We start from the raw sequence: 10,580 nt of genomic DNA, 5'->3' as shown, positions 1-10,580 counted from the left end.
GTAAACCTGAATGTTAATACATAATGGACATTATTATTAAAATTAATAAATATTTAAAATTTCTCAGTTTAATTTCTAATATGGTAAATATCAGTGGACACAGTGGACATAAACAAAAGCTCTTCAAAGTCCTCAATAATTTTTAAGAATGTAAAAGGATCTTGAGACAAGAGTTTGAGAACCACTGATTCAATCCGATTGCCAAGAAAATTTGCTACTTTTACCATTTTATCCCAAGAATTGTGTCCCTGAAGTTTTACTTAATATCCTTATTCATTTAATGATCTCAAATCCATTTTTAGTTCTTGTATCCTATGCCTCCCCGACCCTCCATGCCCCACTGCCAACTATAGATTCACGGCCAGATCAGTTACCCTGAATCCTGAATTCTACAGAGTCCTGAACAATTGCATCAACTTGGTGACTTGGGAGGCAAAATTGCTTGGAGAGGTATGAGGAGATAAGAGTAGGAATGGTGAGCTTCAAAGAACTTAGGTTTTATAACTGGTTATATTTCTCCTATAACCCCTATATTCTTGTAACCAAGGCAGGGAGAACCGACCAGAGCTAGAAGCTTAACATTTATGGATGGTCTGTAATATGTCAGACATTCTATTAGCTACTTTACATTTTTTATTTTTAACCCACACAGTTTCTTTGGAGGTATGCATAATTGGCTCATTTCATGGATGAGGAAAACTAGGTTTGGAGAAGTGAAATTATCTGTTATCAGCCTGGCCTGATTAGCCCTCAGGCCATGTGAGCATGAGATGCTTTTCAGTTTCTTTTGTGATATTTCTTCTGCCTTAGATTTTACATAGGGGGAGGTCTGGACCATAATATATGTTTAATAAGTACCTTTTGTAGAATGGAGACATAAATTTGATCCAACCCAAGAGTTGAGTCCTACTTAGTTGTTTTAGGCTTCTTTCTTTTTTCTCTCACATCATTCCAGCTCCCTGATCAGAATCAGAATTTCTAACTGTTCCCTCTGTTCATAAAAGCGTTATAATCAGAGATATTTTAGCATGGAGAGCCACTGACCTTTCAAGGGCTGTGAAAATTAATGAGTGAAGATTGGACTGTTTTTTCCAGAATGTAAACTGGAATTAGTATAAGAGGAACTTAAAAATAAATTGCCACTGGGGACTGAAGAGTTATTAGAAATAAACATCAAATCTCAAGTAGGATTTTTTATATAACATGAAATACACATTTTGAAATACTTCCCCACATCCCTTTCTGAACAGAAATTCTATCTTGCTTTCATTAGTCTATCTAGAACAATTTGGTCAGTTCAGGCAGAGTTTAACAATCAACTTAAAGTACATAAACAGTTTAATATCATTAACTTTCATCTTTATTTGCCGTATAACTTGAAATATTACAAAGTAATGGTTATCCTTCCAGCAAGTACTTTGTGTGATTTTCCCATCTGAAAGATCACAGGGAAGGAGGGTAAATAATTCACATGATCCAAAACGATATATTTTAACTGCCACCTATTTATTCATTTTATTTCTAACAGGAAGAGACTTAAATTTGTACCCGTCACATCAATGGTGGTGAGGGAGAAACACTAACCACTTTACTAACAAAGAGTTTAGATTGACTTAAAGCAAAAATTATTAAGATGGCTCATGATAAGTTAAGAGAAATATAAATAATTAAGAAAATAGCTTTTAAAAGTATTGCTCTGATTTAATATTAATTACTTACATATTTCCTTATTCAGAAATATCTTTCATTGCTTTTATAATTATGAAAAATAAGATGTCTATTTTCTCTGACCTGATGTATTAATTCATTGCACATATTTTACGATGTGCATCACACACAACCTTGTGTGTACATTTCTCCTCTCCCTCACTAGAGTGCAAGCTTCTAAGGGCAGAGAACCCGCCATTCATCTTTGCATCCTTCACTAAAAGCAGCACAGTGCTGTGCATATTGTGTGTATTCAATAAATATTCATACGAATAAATTATTACTCATCACACATGCTAAGGTTTCTTTCACAATTTTAATTTTAATTCTATGTTGATTTCTTTAGAGGAATTGAGAATCTAAAGCCCAAAATTTAGCTGAGTCTTCTTTAGATTTTATTTATTTGTATTCTTTAAATGAGTGTTAACGTAAAACGCAGGAATCACTTAAACAATGATTAACAGTGGTCTTGTTAGCATTGTCTCAGTCAGTTACTTCCCCTGGAATAAAAGTTCTGCTCTTTGATCACAGACTCTGGAGATCACATCCCCTCTGTCATGTCTTTAAAGATGGCCTACAATCACAAGAGCATAGAAGCAAATAGGTAGTTTTTGAACAAATCCAGCGCTCAGTCATTTGGACACTGGAACAAAAGATAAACAAGACTTTAACATTTGTGATGAAATAAAACGTAACTAAAACAGGGCAGGAAGTAAACAGAACATTCATGTCAGGAAAGAGATTTTCTTTAATGAAAACTAATAAGGATATGCATTCCACAGATTACATTTTTTTTTAACGGGAAAATTCTCCAGAACTAATTTGCCATATGTTGTATTTTGGAGGCAGTTAAGCATGAGAGTGAGGTGTCCTCACAATACAGCCAACTTGAGAGTAAGCCACTAATTTTTTTTCTTGGGAAATGTGACCTACATAAAAGTACTTATATTGTCAAGAAGAGTGATAGAATGACAGAAACAAGGAGAAGGTGGTTTTCCTCATGAGAATGGAAAGATGGAGAATAAGATCTTGTCCATTTTCTTCGGGAGAGAAACAGAGCTTGAGAAACAGCAGTGCTGGTTGAGCACCATGATCAAGGGCAGGGGTCACAGGAGGACGAGACAGACCTGGGTTCGAATCCCACCTATACCATTTTAGCCCTGGACAAATCAGTTGACCTCTTTTCTTTTTGTCTGTAAAATAGTTATAACGATGATCTCATAGGCTTGTTTTGAGGATATAAAAGATCATGTTTTTAAAAAGTCTGGTACATGATAAGCATTCACAAATGGTAACATAAAAGGAACAAACAAACAAACTTGTTCTTTCTACAGCAAAGAATGGTATTTCATCATGCTATTTTAGCTTAGTGGAAACATTTCTTAAGAGCCTTCAACTGTTGTCTAAAATTCTACACACTCTAAATAACCTTTTATATTCTATTTTTTTTCAAGAGACATTAACTTGAGTTAGATAACAAATATCTTACAGTGTAAACCAGTACATCTGATTTTAAATCAATTTCTTGTAAAATATATTATGTGTATCAAAATCACCAGCGCTTTACTACCTCCTCAGGGAACTGATACAATTGGTGTTCAGAAACTAAAAAGTAGGAAAAACTTGGTCCTGAAATTTGATGTATTTACCAAAATGCGGCACCTGTGAACCTGAAACAATTAGTAGACCATACTCATTTCTTTACTGGGAAAAGAAAGAGTGAATTGCCTTCTGAGAGTGAATGGTCAGCTCTTTAGAAAGGAGCTTTGTCTAGGAGCATTAGTTATCCTGCTGAGGATAATTCCTAGCCTGGTTTCCTTTGTGAAGGCTCAGGATGAGGACCGGGTCCTGAATATTACCACTTACCCTTTTCTCCTCGAGTTATGATTAAAAGAGAATGATCATGGAGATTTGAGTCAAACAGGGATCAAGACGTCAACATTATTACTCATAAATGGCTATGTCGGGGATAGTCATGCAGTCTTTAAGACTCAAGAATAACTGAAATATATTGTTGCCTGATCTTCCTGTTAGTTGACACGTACTGTTAAGTTTCTGTAGACATTCCTTGGGAACTAGAGGTCTCAGGGCCCAATACACTGTGTTCTCATGTTCTCCCGCATGAGTATATTTAGAGATGAAATCAGCTGGAAATGAAAATTAAGAACAACCTTAAAGGGGAAATGAAATCATAGCCAGGCAGTTTTTATCTCTGCCTTGGTGGTAGGGTATGTTATGTGCTCACTGTATGCAAATGTCTCTGGGCTTTAAAAAGACATTTTTTTCATGATAAGAATAGGCATAAAAAGGAGTAGAAAAAGAAAAAAAATTGCTTGTATATCTACAACCCCAATATAATTACTATTAGCACTTTTCTGTGTATCATTCTGTTTTACAAGTCTGTAAAAATATTGAAAAACTACTTTTTATTTTGCTCTTTCTAGTCAAAGCCATAGCAAATATTTTCAATGTTATAATATAATCTTTTAAAACATATATTTATTGATAGTGTAGTGTATAATATTACCCCAAATGGATTTAGCAGAATTTGTTTAACCAGTCACCCTATAATTATTTCCAATTTTTAAAGTTATTTCCAGATTTCCCTTTGCTAATATATATAATGCTGATGTATCATTCTGCATAAAACTTTTGCTCTAAAGATTTCTTACCTTAAGATAGATTCTAAAAATTTGAATTTTGGGGTAGAAGGTATATTTAGGATCTAAAGTATATTCCCACAAAATATTTTTAGTAGGAGGCAAATAATCACTTTCTCCTAATAAAAAACCTTATCAGCACTCTAAAATCCAGTGCCAGAAGGTTGTCCTGCAGAGCTGTATTTTAGGAATGGCAACAGCTCAGATGAGGCCTGTATATGGGAGTTGTATTTTGTCACGGATAATAACCATTTAGCAGCACTGCTCCCAGGAGAAAATGCTATGATTTAAACTTAAAACATAACTTTATAACACAATGATCTACAAGAAATAGTATTGTTTCCTGCTTCATATATTTCAGAGGTTATACTTGGTTTTTGAATCATGTGAGGAATGATACATTCCAGAGAAAGAAACAGGAATATTTTATCAGTTGCAGCTATTAAATTCTTTGATTTTATAATCCTAATGCTTTCCCCCAAAGTGGAAACAACCCAAAAGTCTATCAACTGATGAATGGATAAACAAAATATGGTGTATCCATATAATGGAATATTATTTGGTCATATAAAAAAATGAAGTTCTGGGGCCAGCCTCATGGCGTAGTGGTTAGGGTTTGTGCATTCTGCTTCAGCAGCCTGGGGTATGTGGGTTCAGATCCTGGGCATGGACCTACACATTGCTCACCAAGCCATGCTGTGGCAGCATCCCACATGCAAAAAATAGAGGAAGATTGGCACAGATGTTAGCTCAGGGCCAATCTTCTTTACCAAAAAAAAAAGAAAAGAAAAGAAAAGAAAAAAACGTTCTGACACAAACTACATTCATGAACCTTGAAAACATTATGCTAACTGAAAGAGGTAGACACAAAAGGTTGTATGATTCCACTTGTGTGAAATGTCCAGTACGGGCAAGTCCATAGATAACAGAAGTAAATTAGGACTTGTCAGCGGGTAGTGGGGGGATGGGGAGTGACTTCTAATGAATACAGAGTTTCTTTGTGGGTTAATAAAAATGTTCTGGAATTACATAGTGATGATGGCTGCATAACTTTGTGAATTTACCAAAAATCACAGCATTGTACAATTTAAAAGGGTGAATTTTATGGTATGTGAACATATCTCAATTAAAAAAAAAACCCACAAAAAACCTGTGCTGAGCCATAGTCCAGAAACAGGTGAATTGGATCAATGGCAACTACACAACAAGACTTTTTTCCCCTAGGAAAGAAACTTTGAAAGAGAGCTAGAGCAGAAGTCCCTCAGAGAGGAGTGGGCAGATATACACAGAAATATACTTTTGATATTAAATTCTTTTTCTGTTGCTTGAACTAGCACACCAATTCTTTTATGGGAATGGAAACTGAAGTTTTTCATTTCCTACTTTTATTTTTGAAACCAAAAGGGGGAGAAATTATAGTCAGAGAAGAGATGCATACTCCAAGATATCAGGGCCCTGATTTCCCCTGGCAACCACAGGCCAGAAGAAGGAAAACTTATGCCTTTCCTGCATAGTGTGACTTTGATGGAAGTCTCGGACTTTTAACCTAAGGCCTAATGTCAAGGACTAGAGCTAGGAGGTAACCTCTTGGCAGCTGTGCGGGACTCTGCTCCCTTATCCCATTGAGAGAGGAAGGGACGAGTGTGGGGCCTCTTGGTGCCATACACTGGAACTTGCTGGTGTGTAGTCTTGTGGGTATTTTAGCAGATTATTTGCCACATCTAAATTGAATTGTAGCCTATTTCCTTGTTGGAGTCTAAAAAACTTCATACGTAACGATCATTAGGGATTCTATATACCTCTGAGTAGAAATATGAATCTTCGTAGCTGAATGGGTTAGTTTCTGGTCATTAGGGACCTCTGTAGCCACTTCAAATGGTCCTTTCACTGGAAAAGAATTTCAAACTTTTTCCATCTTAAAAAAAAGCACTGGTTTAACCCTATGTATTGCCTCTACCTTCTCTCTCCCGTCATTTTAGCTGAAATAGTCTTACCAGATTGTTTGGCTGCCCCATTTTCCTCCCCTGCTCTATTCTAGGTGAGTCACTCCTCATGACCTGTCTCTCCCTGGAAGCATCTCTCTTTCCTCATATTTCAAGCTAGTTGGTTACCCTGAGATCTCTGATCTTTGATGGGTTCAAGAGAAGTTATATTTTTGTAGGTTTTCTGGAGTTTTCTTATTGTTAGTGTGGGAGCGATGGTCTTTTCAGCATTCTACATCCCAAACAGATTATAGAAGATACATCATTTATTAAATACTTATTTTTTCCAGTGAATTGAAAGGGCACCTATAATCTTTTAAATTCTCATTTATACTTAGACTTGTTACCAAATTTTCTTATAATTATAGCATATTTTTAGAGGGTTATTTTGGATTTAAAGATATAGAATCATAACATGTACAAATAGTAATAAAATTATCATTAATTTCAATATTTATATTCAATATTTAAATTACTTGTCTTAAATCATTATCTAGGACTTTCAGGCAGTTGTTGAATATTAGAGGTGATGGTAGATATTTCTTGTTTTTTTGCCGATTTTAATGATAATTAATTTGGTATTTTACTATTTAATGATGGCTGTTGTGAGTTTTTGTTAAATAGTAGTTTCTTTTCACTCCTATTTACCTATAGTTTTTATTAGGTATGGCTGTTTTATATTAGAGAATGCTTTTTGACATCTATGTAGATAATGCAAATATGATTACAATAGAAGCCAAATGAATATAGAAGAAACAATAAAAATATGAAGTTAATGGAATAGAAAATAAATACAAAGAAAAGATAAATAAGTAAAAACTGGTTCCTTAAAAATCAACAATGAAACCAGACATTGATCATCAAGAGCTGCTAACAGTACAAAAAGAGAGCAGACAGTGTATGCTTCCTGATACAACATCAGCTATAGAGTACTCTTCCCAAAATACTGAAAGTAAACTGTATCAACCTCAGACCCAACTACCAATTTACAGGATACATGGAAGACTACGAAGATGTTAAACTACACCACTGAAATGCGATAAGGAAAATCTAGACTGTGGCAATCCCTATAAAACAGACAATCTGCATCCTCAAATAGAGAAATAGATAAATTGCAAGGGGAAAAAAAAAAGGAGACCAAGAGGGAAGCCACTGGTTAAAGAGACTTAAAAGATGTGTCAACCATTTTTAACCTGTAGTCCTTATTGGGGTAAACAAGCAATCTATTTAAAAATGTAATTACAAGAAAAACGGAAATTTGAACACAATATTTGATATTATTAAGAAATTCTTGTTCTTTTAGTTGTGACAATAATATTGTAGTTATGTTAAAAAATTCCTTATCTGTAGAAAAGGACTACAAATATTTATGATGACATGATATGGTATTTGTGATTTGCTTCAAAATAATATAGGGTAGGGGGAATTGGATAGAAGTTAAATGAATAAACGTGACCAAAATCGGTAGTTATTGAAGTTAGCTGATAGGGATGTGAGAATTCACTTTATGCTTCACTGATTTTTATATATTTGAAATTTTAAGCAAAGGTTCCCAGGACTCTGGGGAATTGTTAAGAAGCCCGAAATTCTGCCAAATAATTAGGGCAATAAAAATGGAAAATGGATTTATAAAAAAAGATTAATAATTAGGTAATCTCTGATTAAGTCAAATATAATCACAGATATCTAGAAAAATACAAATTACCTGAAAGGACCCAAGATGAGATAGGCATGTTTACACTGATTACTGTGTAAGAAATGGGAAAGGTTTTTAGAGACGATCAGAAAAAGTCACCGGTCCAGCTTGTTTTATACCTGAATTCAATCTAACTTTCAAACAACACATAACTTCTCTATTCTTTACTATTTCAGACCATAGAAAAAGATGCAAAATGACCAGAATTCATCTGTCAAGGACAACCTTAATACTGAATATTAGTAAGAATAGTTCAAACAAGAATATACATAAATATTGATACAAATATCATAAAATATTAGCAAATTAGATTCTGTAATGTATTAAGAATAATAAACTGGGGCCGTCCCAGTGGCGCAGCAGTGAAGTGCGCATGTTCTGCTTTGGCGGTCCGGGTTCGCTGGTTTGGATCCCGGGTGCGGACATGGCACTGCTTGGCAAGCCATGCTGTGGTAGGTGTCCCACATATAAAGTAGAGGAAGATGGGCACGATGTTAGCTCAGCAAAAAGAGGAGGATTGGCAGCAGATGTTAGCTCAGGGCTAATCTTCCTCATAAAAAATAAAAAGAAAAGAAAAAAAGAATAATAAATGATAAACAAGTGATTTTTTTTGGTTTTCAGGGTTGAAAGATGGTTTAACATTATGAAATCTACAAATGTCAATCATTACCTTAGCAAATTAAAGGAAAACCATGTAATTATATTAATTGCTGTTTTTCTCTTTTTGGTATTGCTGGCATACTTGGAGGGTACATTTTGGTTCAATTCTCACCCCAATTTGCAGACAGCTTCTGGATTAATCAGCAAATTTTCCAGTCCATGAAGTTGTATAGTGATGAGTATGGAAAGGAAGGTATAGAAACCTTTTTCAGTTCCTCTAGAGGAGCGGGTTGCTAAGGCTGGCCGGATCAAGTTCAAATTGGTTCAAATCGAGCTCATTATGTAGTACACAATCCTTATATGATATATGATGATTAAGATGGCTCTAATGACTAATGGAATAGATTTCGTGTCTTATTAAAATGCAAATTACCTTGGCAGGGATAATATATTCAGCTTCATTTGCCAAGTACATACAATAGAAGAGACTTTGTTAGGGAAGTGGAGAGGAGGGAACATATATTGGATACTTCAGATGGGGAGAAAGATACATCATCAAGAAGGCAAAAGGACTTCAGGAGATCAATTTTACTGACTTCATACTTTGGCTTACGGGAGCCCTGAATGTCTGTGCTCTAGTCACAGAGGCCTCAATGGGAAAAGGAAGGGCAGATTCAGAGGGAGGGCAGACAAGAGGGATTGGCATTCAAAATGCCTCCCATGGTCCCAGCTTCTGACAGGCATTTTAATAATAGAAAGCACTATGATTGTTCACAATTTATAGATCAGGAGACTGAGTTTTACGGACGTTAAGTGTCTTGCACAAGGTGACCCAGCTATTAAAATGCTAGGCCAAATTTTAATTCCAAGTATGTATGGCTCCAAAGTCATTACTGTTTTCACTGAAATAATGAAAAGAAAGAATATTCAATTACAACCTTTTCTTCAATAATGAGAATATGAGATGAGTATTACATATGCATATTATACACATCATACAAATATTTCAACTGATTTACTAAAAAGCAGATTCAGAAGCAGAAAATGTCCTTTTTGTTAAATACAAAGAAGAAAAATAGCCATTGAGGATCATTTTATTTCTCTAGTGTATGTAAATTTAATTAGGCAGTAAAACCAGCCAAGCCAAATGTCTCTCCTTGATAGCCAAGGTCTTACAAAGTTACTTTCTGGATATATATATATCCTTTCTCTCCCACTCTCTCTCTCTGAATTTTATATAGAAATATAGATATCTACACACATATGTATACATATGTATGTGTATATGTATGTATATTTGTATATGTATATATATGCATTTGTATATGTGTGTGTGTGTGTATATATATATATATATATATGAATGACACAGATATATCATCTCCCATATGTCATTTAACAAATCAGGATTTTATTTTGCATTTTTAAAATAACTGCAAATGTCCCTTCTTCAGGAAAGTCTGTCACTGAAGTGATTACTTATACAAGGGTTTGCAGGTTGGTTATGTAGTTTCTGCTTTAAAGCAGGATATGAAATAAACTAGTGACTTTTTCTTAGTTACAATTGTTTAGCTTAAATGCCTGTGTAGCTTACTTTTCTCATATATTTAATTACCAATCTATATTGCCTAGAAAATAAAATATATAATATATATAATATGTAAATACATATTATATATATGAGTATATTCAAACAAATTATCTTAATATTTTTGCTAATTTGTCTTTGTAATGAAGTTTTAGAAATAGTTTTGGTGTGTCATTTATATATAATTTTGAAGATACTGGAAGATGAGCCTCTGTTGTACCATTTCACATTCCCATCAACAATCTCCTCAAAGCCTTGCCAACAGAAGGTGTTGTCATACTTTGATCCCCAATCTGAGAGTTAGAGATAGTATCTTAATTTTCATTTTTTGATATCAATCAGTTTCA

Source organism: Equus quagga, chromosome 4 (assembly GCF_021613505.1).
Source record: "Equus quagga isolate Etosha38 chromosome 4, UCLA_HA_Equagga_1.0, whole genome shotgun sequence".
Taxonomy (NCBI): Eukaryota; Metazoa; Chordata; class Mammalia; order Perissodactyla; family Equidae; genus Equus; species Equus quagga.
This window is presented reverse-complemented; position numbering follows the sequence as displayed.